General features: G+C 48.6%; 1 protein-coding gene across 5 annotated transcripts in view; it reads right to left on the bottom strand.

The window, feature by feature from the left end:
• The window catches only part of GRAMD2A (GRAM domain containing 2A), a 439,501-nt gene that overhangs the window by 290,013 nt on the left and 133,296 nt on the right, over positions 1 to 16,192 (bottom strand). The window lies entirely within an intron of this gene.

Raw genomic sequence — 16,192 nt, 5'->3', positions numbered from 1 at the left:
CGCTCTCATTGTTATTGCTAGAGGCTCTAGGGAGAGGGCAAAGAGAATCGCCGAGAGGGGGCATCCTTTTCGGGTCCCACGTTGGAGGTTGAACCACCGTGAGTATTCACCGTTCACAAATATAGATGCTTTGGGGTCCATGTATACTGCGTGTATTGCTCGTCTGAATCTAGTGCCCATTCCCACCTTACGCAGTACTGCTTTTAGGAACCCCCACTCCACTGTATCAAAGGCTTTTTCTGCGTCGATGGAGAGTAAAACCGGGTCGATCTCCATGGTCTGGGACGCATTGGATCAGGTAGAGGGTTTTGCGGATTGTGTCTGCCTGCCGTCTACCCAGTATGAACCCAACTTGATCGTGGTGTATGAGTTGCAGGATGAGGGATTCCAGCCTTGCCGCCAAGACGCTGGTATATATCTTTGCATCAAGGTTGAGTAGCGAGATGGGGCGATATGAGGCACATTTCGTAGGATCCCTCCCAGCCTTTTCTGATGACGATAATCAGCGCCCTGGTGAAGGAGTCTGGGGGCTTCCCCGTGTTCATTATTTCATTGAAGAGGAGTGTTAGGAAGGGAGTCAGCATGGCGTTGAAGGTTTTATAAAATCCGGCAGTATAGCCGTCTTCGCCCGGGGACTTGCCCAAGGTTAACCTCTTTATGGCAGACTGGACCTCCGATTCCTTAATAGGGGATTCTAGTGATTCAGCATCTAGGTCAGGAATCCGGGGTACATTTATTGAGGACAGGTAATACTCTGTGTCTGATTTCTCAGGATCCACCTCAGAGGAGTATAATGTCTCGTAAAAGTTAGCGAAAAATTCTGGGATAGTGGTGCGGGCATGTGGTGTAGGGGAGGAATCGTCCGTGATTTCTAATACTCTTCACTCAGCTCTTTGCTCTCGCAATCTGGCGTCGAGAAGTGCATCTGCCTTATCACCCTTTTCGTAAAATTTTTGTTTTAAAAATCTCAATTTGCGCACTACCTGTTCATGCTCCAATAGTTTCAGTTTGTTTCTTTTCTCTCTGGCTTTATTCATTTTCTGCGGGTCTAATTCTTCGCCCATTTTGGGTTTGCTTTCCAACTGGCGGATTTCAGTTCGTAGCCTTTGTTCAATGAGATTATGTTCCCTCTTCTTTGATGCACCCTCCCTTATCAGAATCCCCCTCCAGGTGGCCTTTCAAGCCTCTCACACTGTTTGTCTGGACACCTCGCCATTATCGTTTGTTTTGGAGAATTCAGAGATTTCTGTCTTCATTTCAGTTCTGAAAACGACATCTCTCCAGAGGCTCTCATTGCAGCGCCATTTTCCACCGTTTTTTGGCAGATCAGCCCACTGAATGTCTGTGAGGACCATGTCGTGGTCAGACCAAGTGATCGGGGTTATCTTTGCCTGTGATATTACTTCGGAGAGCTCTCTGGAGAGGTATACGTAATCGATGCGGGTGTAAGTATTATGGGGAGCTGAATAGAAAGTGTAGCCTTGCTCTTCTGGATGGTGAGCCCTCCATGCATCTATCATATTATACATTTCCATCATATGAGCTAGCTCAGTCGGTTCAGGTCTATTCTGTTGAACTGTGTTAGGGTTCCCAGGTTTACGATCTTAGGCCAAGTTCGCCCATTGGTTAAAATCTCCCCCCAAAATAATGTGCCCTGTGGCTTCCAATAGTATCTTAGGGATCGTTCTGGAGAGAAATCTAGACTGGCCTGTGTTCGGGGAATACAGAGTGGCAATTGTGACATTCATCTTACCTAGTTGCCCATTTACCAACATTGCTCGTCCTTCTACATCAGACCATGTCTTGGTGAGTGCAAACTCTATGTCTTTTCTGATGAGGATTCCCACCCCTCCCTTTCTGAGTGGGCCCGAACCCCAGAATTCAGTCCCAACTCGTTTCCCAAGGATCTGTCGTTCTTCTCCTTTTATGTATTTTGTTTCCTGCAGTAGGAGAATATCTAGTCCACTTCAACGAAATTCTCTAGCCACAAGGGACCGTTTTGTCGGTGAATTGAGCCTTTTAACAATGAGTGTCCCAACTTTTAGGGAGACAGGTTCCCTTATGTTAATGTTCGTAGTCATTGTTCTTTCTCGCGCGGAGTTGCCTCTTTGTGTATAATCGACATTGCTTTATGCTCATGAGTTGCCCGCTGCATTGGCTGTTGTGATTCACTATGTTCGGTGATCTAACTTCACCCGGCTCGTTGACCTTTCCCTCACCCTCCCCCCACCCCCTCCCCACTCCTAATTGATGGCGTCCGATCGAGCCCGGCTTGTTATTCCAGGTCGGCATCGGACCACTTCCGGGGGTCGTTACTTCACGCCCCTTGACCAAAATAAGTTATCTTTGTCCAAAATGAGCCCCTCGGTGGTTCCCCCTAATTTTCTTCATTAGAGTCAGAGGAATGTGTGTGTGTCAGTACCTCCTCATTACACCATTTACATACTTTAATTGGAACTGTCTTACCGGTATCACATGGTTTCAATTATCTGTTTCCAGGGAAAGATTGCCTCTCAGGAATTTTCGTGACCCCTTCACTCTCTTTCTCCGGGGGACTTGGATTCGCCATTCTCGTCCCTCTCTATTTGGCGTTTCTTGGTTAGCGTCGTCACCTTGGGCGCCCAGGAGGTCGGATATGCATGATTTTATTTCTTTCTCGGATTGTAATTTGAATATGGTCCCCTCGTATTCAAATGTGAGCAAGAAGGGGTAGCCCCATCTATATCGAACATTCTTTTCTTTGAGCATCTTCGTCAGAGGACCACACATTTTTCTGAGGGCCAGGGTCAAGGAGGAAAGATCTTGGTAAATAGAGATTTATGCTCCGGCCAGCGTAATCATCCCGCTCTTTCTGGCTTTCTCAAGAATTCTAGCTTTGTCCCTGAAGCGGTGAAATCGGGCGAGGACTGAGCGTGGTCCACCTGCGGGGCCGCCTGCCCTATGGATTCGTTCCGTTACCGGTTCATCCACCTCATCATCCGTGGTCAGAAGTTTGATAATGTTGTGGAGTGTTTCCTTGAGGTCTGCCTCTGTTTCCCCCTCTCTCAGGAATTCCAAAAATGTGTATATTATTCCTCCTCTCTCTATTTTCCAAATCGTCGAGTTTGAGTTTGAACTCGTGTTCACGTTGTTCCAGTTCCGTCATTCTCTGGTCAAGTTGCCGTTCTAGTGTGTCAATGGAGGCCTGATTGTTTTCAACTCCTTCAAACCTGTCTTCCATGCCGTCGAGCCTTTGGGTGATTTTGTCTATTTAGCCACCTATGTTAGTGCCCAGGTTCTTGATTTCTCCCAGTAGGGCTGCTATGTCTCCTTTTGTAGCCGCAGCTAAGTTATCTCCTGTAGTGACGCAGTTTGCCATCCTGTCATCGGAGTTTATAGGTGAGGTGGGGATGTAGGCGAAGTGAGCTAGCTTGTGCTTAATACTCATACAGGTCACCGTTGGTGGCTTCGGGTAGACACTGCATGAGTTGTGGTGCCCTACACCTTTCTTGCTTTGGAGGTGGGTGATGATGTCAGGCAAACTTGCATGCGACTGTAGAGTGTTAGTCAATGCCTCGAGGATGGCGCTTTGCGCCTCAGACTGGGCACCCCTATGCAACTGCTTCCTTCGATTTAACGTATGTGCATTGTCTTTTTCTTCTTCCAAGGGCCTTTGCGGAGTGGTATGCACTGCTGTAGGGCAACAGGGCGTTAGAATGTTCTTACACATGCACTGTTGAGTGTTGTAGCATCGTGAGGATTCAGCTGTAAGCGAGAACTAGTGACTGTTCATTGCGAATGTGACTGGCTGTAATTGACTGTTCACTGTTGTGACCTCCTTGCAATCGGTGGGGGGTAGGTATGTGTTCCCCATAGAGTTGCTGCAATCACCACATGTGAGTGGGGGTGGTACCTATGAAGCCAGTAAATGGAGTGGATGTACCCAGGAGTGGGCGCTGCTGAGCCAGGGAGGAGTGCGGGTATGTTCGTTAAGCCGCTCTCTTGATCCTTTCACCTTGTGCGTGCTGTGAATGCCGGCGATCTCCAGTAATGATGTAGCGTTAAAACTCTGTTACGAGGCTGGAGGGTGGCAAAGTCCCTCACAGGCAGGCCAATTGTGTCCCCTTTGGATGCAGGCGGGTTATCTGGGTCCAGGTGGATTACTACGCTCCTGCCTGTGGGAGCACCGTACCCGGGTGCACGGGTTGGTGAAGTCAAATTAAGTTCCGGGTGTTCGCCTGTAAGTTGTAAGTACGCAGCCGGTGCTTCTGCAGGCTCGAGCGCCTGTGCTGGGGCACGCACCTTGTGCAGACTGATCGTCCGCTCGTTGTTAAATTATTGCAGTGTTCCGCCCCCTTTGCTCACGGGCTACGCTGTGGATGGGCTTCCAATGAAGTGGTGCTGGGACTTGTGGGGGCCCGTGGTGGCTCAGTGGACGGGCGGTAAATTGTGCAGGGGAGCCGACCTCTGGGGGGGTGAGCGCCATCTCCTGTCGAATCTGGTTGCAGATTCTGACTTCAGAGGGGCTCGCGTACAGCCGTTGGCCTGAACAGCTCTGCCGGCGGGCTCACCTGGAAAGTTGCAGGTCCGCGAGGGCTCCACTCTGCGTCTTTTCCAGTGTCGCTCCGTTAGGAGTCGTTCTGCCTGCGGTCTGTAGTCCACCCTCCCGGGCTACACTGCCTCGTGTTCGCTCAGTCGGCTGGCATGCCTTTCACCCACGCGGGAGGGTGTTTCGCTTCGGGAGCTGCACACACGCTTCCAGGCCCTCCTTGGCGGTTAACGACACGCAGGTAGTTTCGGTTTCAACAGGGCTCAGCGGTCCCAACTTCTCTTCTTGTTTTCTGGGGTTATGGTGGGCCGATTTCCATTGGGATTTCTCCCAGGGGTGGGGGAGACGTTCACACAGCAGGATTCCATATTTATTCCACGGGGGGGTCCGAAAAATGGGGGCTCATTTCATCTTCCGGGGTGCTGGTTACGGAGCTCACAGAGAGAGCATGCTGGTCTCTGCGCCCCCTGGTGGCCAGTCCCGAACCTCTACCACCTCCCTTTTAAAGATTATTAAGTTTTATTGAATATTCAACTGATCTGCCCCAACCAAGTGATCTGGCGTCCCCACATGCAGATGCTCACAATCATGGACAATCAATTCGTGGAGAGCATATGCTACCTCACATTGGCATGTTCTGCTTCTTGTGACAATCCTCTGCCTAACCCTTGGAATAACTAGTGGGGTGACCAAGGGGACCAGGGCGCACCCCTAGTTAGTGCATGATAGACCCAGGGAAGGTATGGGGAGGATCTCCTGGTCATCGTTGCTTAATCCCCCTCATAGGGTAGGCACAGTCCCATGCGGTACATAAACATCTGTGACAGGGTCGTGGGCATGACCCGGTCAAGCAGGAGGAGCGAGTCTAGGGGGACACTGTCCGCGGCTAGTCTGATGCCGTGCATGCATAGTAGTGCCCTTCTCTCAGAACCAATGAGTCTTTGCTGTCCAGGTCTCTTCTTCTATTCTTTCAGAAACTATGATGACCAGTATGCACCAGACTCTTCAGAAACCTGGCATGGACCACTGCATACTATTTAGAGGGAAACTCAAACCGGAAGGACCAGAATGCATCTGTGCCAAACAGACAAGACCTGGCCTTGAGCAGGAGGAACAGACTCATTGCCCAAATAGGAATGGACTGGGTTTTCCCCTTCAGAAGTGGAATGGGAGAGCAAACACACCCCACAAACCTCAGACAGGCTACAGTGGAGAAGTAGCAACACAACTGGAACTGTCAAGGAACTCCCTATTTAAGCAATGACTCACCAAAGACAGGAGAGAACCAGAGAGCAAGCAACCACTCTGACCACATGTCTGACTTGAGGAAAATGGAAAATGAAAAGGTGGCAGGCTGGAGTTTTTTATTTAAGACTTCCATGGGAAGTTACAGCCCTTAAGGGTATAGCACAGATAGAGATTGGTCTAGGTGAAATGCTAACTTGGAGAACCAGTAGAAGCTGGATGGCGAGCCAGAAAAGCCAGCAGTTTCAGTTGAGAGTGAAAGATCTACAAATGAGGTTTGACGATGAGGAGGATGACCAAGAAACCGGGTAGGGGGTGTAGCAGGAGTTGGAGGAGACTGTGGAGTAGTTTCAGAGAGTGAAGGTAAGGTGTTGGGACTGAGAAGTTGGAACTAATTTGGGAGGGTGGGAAGAGAGAGAGAGAGAGAGAGAAAGAAAAAGAGAGAAAAAGAGAAGGATATATATAAAGGCGAGTGAGGAGAAGTTTAAGAGACAGCCACTGGGAGATGGGTGCGTCCTGTAGAAGTCCCTGAGTGAGTCAGATAGATACGGCTATGGCCTTTAGGGCTCCCTAGGGCAGGGAAAGAATTAGACAATGGTAGCCTAGCTGCAGTAAACCAATCTTGTAACACACCATGGTGGGGCAGGGTGCCTGGGCTAGGAAGGGGTGAGCCCCCCCTATCAAGGTTGAGGGAAAGGGTACAGGGACGAGCACTGGAATGATAACCCCAATTGTTTTGTCTAACTATTTTAAGAGTAAAGGATGAACTTATTGGATGTTGCCTTGGGACTCATTGAGCACCTTTTCACCCAAACCCTGGTCCTTTAAGTCAACCTGAGTGGCCTGAATGCTTTGTGCAGAAAGAGGTACATTTTCACCAAAGTAAACCAGACCAGATAAAGACCCCTGCATTCCCAAATAGCCCGAGAACACAATGGATACACTTGTTACTGTCACTGATATTTCAGGCAGACTTTTCAATTCCAGAAGGAATGCGTCCTGCAAGGCCACAAGGGGGTTGAGAGCTCTCTGTGAAAAGCGATCCCACGAGGAGGGCACAAGTCTCTGACCTTCCCTGTCCCAGCTCTAAGTAACAGCACCTAAAAGCCCCGTCCCAAGACCCCAGCATTCCAAGGCACTAGTCAGCTCCAGACCACCAACCATAAAACTGTTAAAGCCCCCAATCGATCAGGAAAGATAAGAAAGCAGGGACCAGTTGCCTTCCCCACAGGTCACGTGATTTGTGCTGCGAGGTGCCGGGAGGGGTAAAACAACATATCTAAAACGAGGGTGGGGAGCTTTGGATGAGTGCTGACGTGTCTGGAATTGAGTTAGCGTGTGCAAAACGATGGCCTCGAAGTATCCTCTTAGCCCTTGTCTGCGGTACCAGGTGCACATCAGGTTAGAGATAGGGCCTGCATTGTTTTTCTTTGTCTAATAGCCAATTCAATGTAGTTTCAGGTCTGATGATGAGCAAAGAGGAGCCCACGTGGAAGAATATGGACAGACGGGCATTGTGACCAATGGCCTGGCACCTCCGGTGGAGCGTGCAGCCAATTAATAGGGTTGCATCAACCAGCCATTTGGATTTGTACATTATGTCATTTATGTCACTGATGATGCTGTGTTCCTTCATAAAGTGTTCCTCATACCGATTTTAGCAGAACGTTCCATGGCAGCAAAGTTCTTTGCTGGCATATTTCTATTTTTGTGGAAGTAAAACTTTGTTATCCTTGCAAGAGGTGTCCGGTACCTTTTTCCCCTAGTAGGTTGTATTATTTCCTGGTTTGAGCGTTGAGTGGTTTCTCTACACACTGAAAACCAATCCAGCTTCCCACCAATCATCACGCACTGGTGCAAACACTCAAACACATTGCCAAAGTTGTAAAAAGACAAGCCTGTACCAGGGTAGTGTGGATGTTTGGAGACAGTGGTTGTGGAAGGAGTCGAGTGAGTCTGCAGGGCAGAAAGGCACTGTGAAGGGAGCTTAGAGTGCAGGAGGCAAGAAGCGAGAGGGGGAGAAGTAAGTTTAGTAGGAGGTGAAGTGGGATATCAGGGGAAAGTATGGAAGGCTAGTAAGGTAGTAAATAGCAAGAGCAGAAAGGTTTGAGAGAGCATGTCTAGTCTAAGGCAGCGTGTTTGGGTAAGACCCTCATTTGAAGGGGTTCATCTCACAGTGGGAGGAGGAATGGGCATGTGCCGTGGCATTGAGGGGGAACTGCAGAGTACCAGTTGAAGCGAGGCTTGGAAGAGATAGAAGCCAGAATCCTAAAACAGGGAAGTGGTAGAACCCTTGTGATCCTTCAGATGGCACTGTTCAATATGAGAGAAACCTTGCTGGTCCTTGTACTTGCTAGAGAAGACCAAACGCCCAGGGAAGTCATTTCACCAAAATGCCAGGGGTAGCGGAAGTGACATCACACAACCCTTGACCTCTGAAATCACAGGAAGTGATGTCATTTGACCCCACCTGGAACACAACCTTTCACCCCTTGACAAAACAGGAAGTGGCATCACATAGCATTGTTCCTAAGTACACTATGACAAATATGGTTACGATATCACTGTAATGTGATATATATATTTCATACAAGATTGGATCACCATATGTATCATTAATATTAGTGTATATAGGCCCATATTACCAAATTACTGTGAATGCAAGCAGACTTCCAAGGCCAAATGATAATGATATGTTATTATACAGTACTTACACTTAAGCATTTTATATAGAACAAATATACATACAATATCACCCAACCTGTGTAGTTACTTATTTATCAACCTTAGAAGGATGAAAGGCTGAGTTGGTCTTGCAGGGAATCAAACCTACAACCTGCAGATCACACACACACATCACAACAGCGAGCGCTCAACCCAGTGAGCTTTCTTACCGCCTATAGCCATCTTACCGGCTATAGTAAAATGAGTAATTACATGTCTGAATGGTCTCAAAGTCAGAAAGCAAATTAGACTCTGTAGTGGATACCAATAAACTGGTAACTGAGATTAACAGTAGGCCAGCTCATCTGCAGGTCTGGTGCAACGTTGGCCACATGTCAAACAAGCGTGGGTCTACTTTTCAGGCTTCAGAGGTTGACAAAATACATACCATTGGGAGGGTTCATAACTGTATTAAAGAATATACAGTAGGGCATGGAAGGCAGTGCACTCACACGACATCCCGTACTCTGGGCACTCGTTACCTCATACATGCAAACAAACATCCTGAACAGCCGACAGGAAAGATAGAAACATTACAACAAAGCAGTAATTGTGGCACAATGAAATCAAGGGCCACTTTATTTGCTATGATCAAAGGTTTCTACACTGTACACAAGCTTTTAGGCACAATGTTTTTGTCACGTGACTGAGGACACCGAGATGGAATGTTTTGTGATGATCGTAACAGAGACAATGTCAGAAAAAAATATGCTCTAAATGCAATTTACGAAAAGCAAAATGCATAGTCCGGAATGGATGCTTATTCTACTGTAAATGCTTTTTGGACGTTTTTGTCTGCATTGTGAGTTTGAGGTGTTTAAGAACAGACTAAATCAGTGACTCACTCCCTGAAGTGTGCCTGAAATAAACCTTTAACGAGTATAGCAATTATTGTATAGAATTCCAGAGAGACAAATTATTTGTTATTCTTATTCTTTCCTACTTAGGGTCACTGCTCAAAGTGTTACATTTGTGGAAACTCCTGTTTTTTTTTAAGAGGCCTGAACAAGAAAGCCAGCCACTCCCGAAACAAAGAGCCACATGGTGCTGGACACAGCCCTGGAGCTTCAATTAAAACAAAATTAAAACCATTATTTTAAGGGTAGCAAGGGAGACCACAGGGGTAGCAAGGGACACCTCAGGGGTCGCAAGAGCGACCCCTGGCGACCACAAATGACGTCCCTGACTTTGACATGAATGGCCAGCGTTGATAATTTGTTAGTCATATTCCTCACTTGCATGACAAAGAACATTTCCCGATATGATAATTCATTTATAGCGCGGCTGTACACACATTTTTCTATGTTACAGACATTAAGCCATTACTTCCAAATATAAAAGACAAACTGATAAAGTTGATGAGCCTTCAAGGACATACAACCAGAGGCGTTGCTAGGGGGAGTTTGGGGGGTCTACAGCCCCGGGTCTTTTAGTTGTAGCCCCGGATAGAAGCTCAGGGGCTACAACCAAAAGGCTAGCTAGCCCCGAGTCCCGACAGTCCTGACATTAGCGAAGCCCGGATCTTGCCAGACCTAGCAACACCCCTGCATACAACGGATTTAGACATTAGCGAGGTGCTGCACCCAGCTGTAGAGAAACTGGACACCGGAACTGCGACATTGCAGAAAGTGCTCTGCAACAGCTAGGTGGCTGCAAACAGTTAAAGAAGCTCAATTTCAATTTTTGGAAGAGAGACCGAATTTGCATCACTTCAGGTGGAGTCAAGACAGTTGCGTTGTCTTGTCCTCTTTTTATTTTTTGTCCTCATTTATTTGAGGCCTCTTTGAAAAGATGCAGCAGTTTCCAAAGGCAAGTCCCTCCCAAGAATGGAGGGGCTGCTGGGTTGGGCGGGCCAGGGGGTGACAACAGTGAAAGGAGCGGGCAGTGGAAGCAGCCGCCAACAGCTGGATCAGGGTGGTTTATGCCACCCACTGCAAACCTCTGCTTTGCAGGCTTTGAGGCTAGGGCCAGCGGTGGGAAAAACGGACCACAAAAGGGAGCCGGGGAGAGCATCAACCTCCACCCTACCATTGGATTGTTGTCGCCACCTCCTCCTGCTTTGTGAACCCCCTGCCCTGCAGAGGAAGGAAACTTTGCACTTTGCCGGAAGAAGGATTTATCCGTTATCGACCTTGCTCATTCCATGCTCCGGCCGCCACCACCTCTCGGTGTCTGGGGAGCGATCTTGTGCAGACTCGACCCCCAGACTTGGTGACATCCCAGAGGTAGGGTCTCATGGTTTTTTAGAGCAGTGCTTGGAGCCAGGAAGGGGGAGGGCTCGGGTTGAGCAGCAGAAGAAGCGGAGAGAGGACGTGTGTATGTTTATGGTTGTTTTGCATGGGGATCCATGTTTTGTAGTCAAACAGCTGGTGTTTTTGTGGTTTGGCTCGAAGGCCTTCCTGTGCCGGAATATTACAATTGGGGCAACACGGTCTATCATTTTGCAGTAGGGTTACCTCTGTGAGGTGTAGCAATTTGGGAGAGCAGGACAAGTTATTTTTGGGCAGATTGGTAGAACAAGGATGGGGTCAAGGTAGATGGCTCCAGCAAAAGTGGCAGAATTGTTTGCTTTACTTCAGCTGCAGGGGGCATGCTGGTGCAAAGTGTACAGGCTCCAGTGCCATTTGTCCCTGAGCAGGCAACAGTGTGCCCCAGGAGGAAGAATGTACCACCTAGAGGGGCATTCCCTCCTGTGAAACTGAGAAAAATGGGGAAGAAAGTGGGGAGAATGAGAACCCCCCTGTCCAACCTAGTGCGGTTTGGCGTGACACCCATACAGGCAACACCAGGTGGAAGCGCCCCAATGGGGGAGGGGGGCACCTTCCAGACATGGGCGCCATGATTGCCCACCCTGGGGAAGAACAGAGTGGGGAAGTCTGAGGCATTGATAGGGCAAGGTCAAACTGTAAGCACGGAAACTGCCCTCCTGAACATCCATGAAGACCTGCTCTCCAACCTTGATTCCAACACCCCCTGTGTCCCCATCTTAATTGATCTCTCTTCTGTCTTTGACACGGTCAACCATGCCGTCCTGCTCAACCGTCTCCGTGATAACCTGGGTATCACGATCAGGCCCTGGCTTGGCTGACCTCTTTCCTCTCCGATCGACCCTCGTAGGTCCAACTTGGGTCCTTCCTTTCCTCTATCTCACTCTCTACCTGTGGTGCTCCCCAGGGGTCTAACCTCTCTCCCTGGCTGTTCAACCAATACCTGGCACTTCTTGCCCACTGCATTGCCGCCCTCTGCCCCAACTTTCAGTTCTATGCGGATGACACTCAACTCATTTTCAGGCTCCCCTCTGCCACCTCTTCTTCACCTCACATCTCTGACTGTTTGTCTGCTATCCAGCAGTGGTGTACCACCAATGATCTCTCCCTTAATGCCAGTAAGACTGAGATTCTCCTCATCGGCACACCTGCTCCCTCCTTTCCCGTCGCTCTCTGGCTGGCCTCTCTTGGCCCTCTTCCTGCTCTCACCTGTGAGGCTAAAAACCTCGGGGTCATTTTCGACTCCACACTCTCCTCCTCTCCTCACATCTCTGACGTCTCTAAGAACACTACCAGTTGCAACTCCTCAGAGGTATTCCTCCTTTCCTCACGTTCCCCCAGAAGCTTACTGTCTCCAGAGCTCTGGTTCTCTCTAGGCTCGACTACTGTAACAGCCTCTTTTTAAATCTGCCTGCTTCTACTCTCCACCCTCTGCAGCTCATCCAGAACAGGACTGCGAGACTTGTCCTTGGCCTCAAGGCCAGGGATCGTATCTCTCCAGGACTGAAATCTATGCATTGGCTCCTGGTGGCTGCAAGGATCAAGTACAAGACCCTGTGCATTGTCCACAAGGCCTACAGGGGTCTGGGGCCTCAATACCTTCAACTCTCTCCTCCTAAATATCTTCCTTCTTGAGCTCTTCGCTCATCCGCCTCCAACTCCCTCAGGGTCAGTCGCTTCTCCAAGCAACAAGTTGGTTGTAGATCTCCGTCTTCAGCTGGGGCCTCCCTCTGCAACATCCTCCCTGCCCCCCTGAAATTTGAGTAGAACCATCTTCAGTTCCGGAAGCACCTCTAAACCTTCCTCTTTGCTTCTGCTTTCTTTCCTCCTATCCACTGCTGAACTCCTGGCTGTAATTGAAACTGCACTGGTCACCTGGCCACCCTCGGATCTTGAGCCCAGGTCCCCTCCTCTGCCAGTTGCACACTGCACCGCCTCCCTGGTAACCCCCGCACTTGTGGACTGTTTCTGTATCCCTACAGCCCACTACCTGCACTTGACACCTGATGCCTGCACTTACCCTTGCACTTGCCACCAGCTGGCCGCACCTTTTTCCTTGTGGTTTGGTTTCTATTTATTCTGCTGTTGATCCCATGTACTGCACTGACCCCTCCCGCTCCCCCAGCACTCCCCCCCCCCACCCTGCACTTGCGTGATCTCAATGTCACCTGGCCTAGTAAGATCGTTGTCTCTGTCTTCCCTCTTTTCCCCCTTCCTTGCCTCGTCGCACCTTGAAACACTTGTGTATAGGCACATTATAAATGCCATTTCATATCATATCATAATAGGGGCTCAGACTTCGTTATCAGGTGAGACAGAGACTGGCACCGATGTGCAAACATCCACCCGGGATAATAGTCCAGGTCCCGGGTCAGGGCTCTCCGCGGTAGGCACACTAGGAGGAGGTACAAGCATAGGGATGACACCAGTGGGGCAACAGGGCGCGGGAGTGCTCCAATTACACACAAGTGCCTTATTTAATGCAGGTGTGACAACAGGGTGCAGGTCTCTGTATATGGGAGTGCGTGTAGCGGGCGGACAGGTGTTGGCCAGCCCCTCTTTGGCAGCAGGTAGTAACATCCACCCCTTACATAGCCCCTGGGGTATGGTAACTGCACAGGTAAGGTTGCAGTCCGTACCGCAACTTCCCTGTGGTTGCTGCAGCAAATAGTGGTTAGTTCCATGGAGCTAGGGTACAATTGGGTCACCTGCAATTGAGCGCACCCTGTCAGAAGCCGCTGGTCAGTTACTCAGCGTTACGACAGGGGGACCTGGGATGTCAGGAGGTTTTCCGCCTCAAAGAGTGCCACGAGCGTCCCATACCACGATGGGACCAGTGGGAACGATGGGAGCACAGGCGAGGTAGAGTGTTGCAAGCTTACCACAGTCAGGCTTTTCAGGGGGGGATGCAAGGGCTAACCCTGCCCCCACCCCAGGTACAGCAGGTATGCTTACATGGCATGTGAAACCCAATGTGAAGGAAACATTTGGAAAGACAAGTTTGTTGATGTGCTGTCTTTGTTGAATTATACCATAGCAGAGGAAATTAAGGAGGCTAAGCCTGAGGGAAAGGTGAAGGCATGTCAAGTGGACACACCAATAGTTAATGGGGCAGTAATGGTTGAGGAATTCCCAGAGCTGCATCAAAAGTTGTTATCTTACATGCACTTATTCCTTTCTGTTTACTGTGAGTGTGTCTTCGGGACAGGGTTGAACTATGACGAAAGGTTTAGTAGTTCCAAAGCAGGAAGTGTTCAACTAGACTGAGGACTAGGGCCATGGATCTGTGGGCAGCTGCACAGTAGTGCAACCAAATATTGGTAAGAAAGGGGGGCGTAGTCTGCTACGCTGGGCAGTCCTTTTGGACCGGCACCCAGCCTGGTGATAAGAAGGGGACTTGCTGGGCATTTAACCCTATGACATGTACCAGGTCGGCCTTTAAGTTCAAGCACGCTTGTGCCTTTTTCAGGATGTTGGGACACCCAGAAATCAAGTGTATCAAACAAGCAAAAGATAGGGAACATAAATAAGGTGGTCAGAGCCCTGCCAGGCGACAAGGAAATGCCCACGCCAGTGCGGAGGAATTAATATGGTCATGGGCAAATGAATATCATAGGTTGGAGGATGCCATGCTCTTGGAAGAAGGGTTTTCTTTTGGTTTGCGTATCCCTGTTCAGGGGCTATCCGTCCCTCGGATTCCCTTAGAATCAGATTTTGGCTATGAGTCAACCCGGGGGTCCTGATGGCGAAGGTAGAGAAGGAAAGGAACTTGGGTAGGATTGGTGGCCCCTTTGAGAGACCCCCTTTTCCGTTCTTCGTGTGGTCGCCCTGGAACGTCATTTCACCAAAATGCCAGGAGTAGCGGAAGTGACATCACATGGCCCTTGATCTCTGATGATATTGCAGGAAGTGATGTCATTTGACCCCATTCTGAAGTAACATCACGGGAAGCGATGGAACACGGCCTTTGACCCCTTGACAAAACAGGAACTGGCATCACATAGCATTGTTCCTAAGTACACCACAAAAAATATGGTTACGATATCACTGTAAAGTGAAATACATTTCCTACAAGAATGGATCGCCATATGCATCGTTACTATCAGTGCATGCAGGCCCATATTGCCAAATTACTGTGAACGCAAGCAGACGTCCAAGGCCAAACGATAATGGTGCATTATTACATAGCACTTAAGCTTAAGCACTTTATATAGAGCAGATATACATACAATACCACCTAACCTCTGTTGGTACTCATTTATCGACCTCAGAAGGATAAAAGGGCTGTTTTGAGGTGTTTAAGAACAGGCTAAATTAGTGACTCACCCCCTGCAGTGTGCCTGAAATAAACACATTTAATGAGTCTAGAAATGATTGCATAGAATTCCAGAAAGTCAAATTATTTGTTATTCTGGTTCTTTCTTATTTAGTGTCACTGCTCAAAGTGTTACACTTTTGGAAACCTCTGTTTTTTTATTTAAAGAGGCCTGAGCCACAAAGCCAGCCACTCCAAAAACTCCAGAAACAAAGAGCCACATGGCACTGGCCGCCGCTTCATTTTGTCTGTTGTCTGCAGTAAAACAGTAATAAAGAGTAAAGAAAAGAGCAACCAGGTGTGGTCTGGTCTGCTGATCCATTTCCTGTTCGTGACACTCACAATGCCCTGCAGCACGACCGCGCCTCATCTCTTTTTAGCACGATTTTAAGTAGCAATTACCAAGAAATGGATAGATAAATCAACAATCTTTGGAATCTGAAGTGGCTCCGTTCTTTAAACAAATGCCTATTGGATGCCCTCTGTGCATCGTGAAACAAAGGCCTATTGGATGCCCTCTGTGCATCGTGAAACAAATGCCTAATGGATGACCTCTGTGCATCGTGAAACAAATGCCTATTGGATGACCTCTGTGCATCGTGAAACAAATGCCTATTGGATGCCCTCGTGACAGACATTTGTCTCACACTGCCTCGATCCCCACCAAGTACTTTCGCTTCATAATGTTCCTTGTACGCTTTGCAGACACGTTCTCAAGAGTCGGCTTGCCACGTCATGATATTGGAGAGGACTCTAGCCAACACAAAGTTCCTGTTTTAGCCAGAACATCTAAATAAACAACATTAAAGCACATCACTGGAGTATCGTTTTAGTCATACAATCTGCACAGCTTGCTGTTTAATAAAAGCACGATTTTTTACTTGTTGTTTAATAAAAAAACAAGTTAAAAAAGCAGGATCTTGCCGAGATTAAATCTTTAGTAGGGTCATATTTTTGTCTGTTAGCTTTCAAAACCACACGAGTCTCCTTCCTCATGCTTTAATAGCACACCAGAAACATAGGACCTCATTACGAGGCTGGAGGTAGCCTTGCCGGTTTTGCCCGCATCTGGGTCCGGCACCCGCAAATGGGTAATTACTGGGCTATTCCGGC

The sequence above is a fragment of the Ambystoma mexicanum genome, chromosome 11 (assembly GCF_040938575.1).
Source record: "Ambystoma mexicanum isolate Mex_15411 chromosome 11, UKY_AmexF1_1, whole genome shotgun sequence".
NCBI classification, from domain to species: domain Eukaryota; kingdom Metazoa; phylum Chordata; class Amphibia; order Caudata; family Ambystomatidae; genus Ambystoma; species Ambystoma mexicanum.
This window is presented reverse-complemented; position numbering and strand designations above follow the sequence as displayed.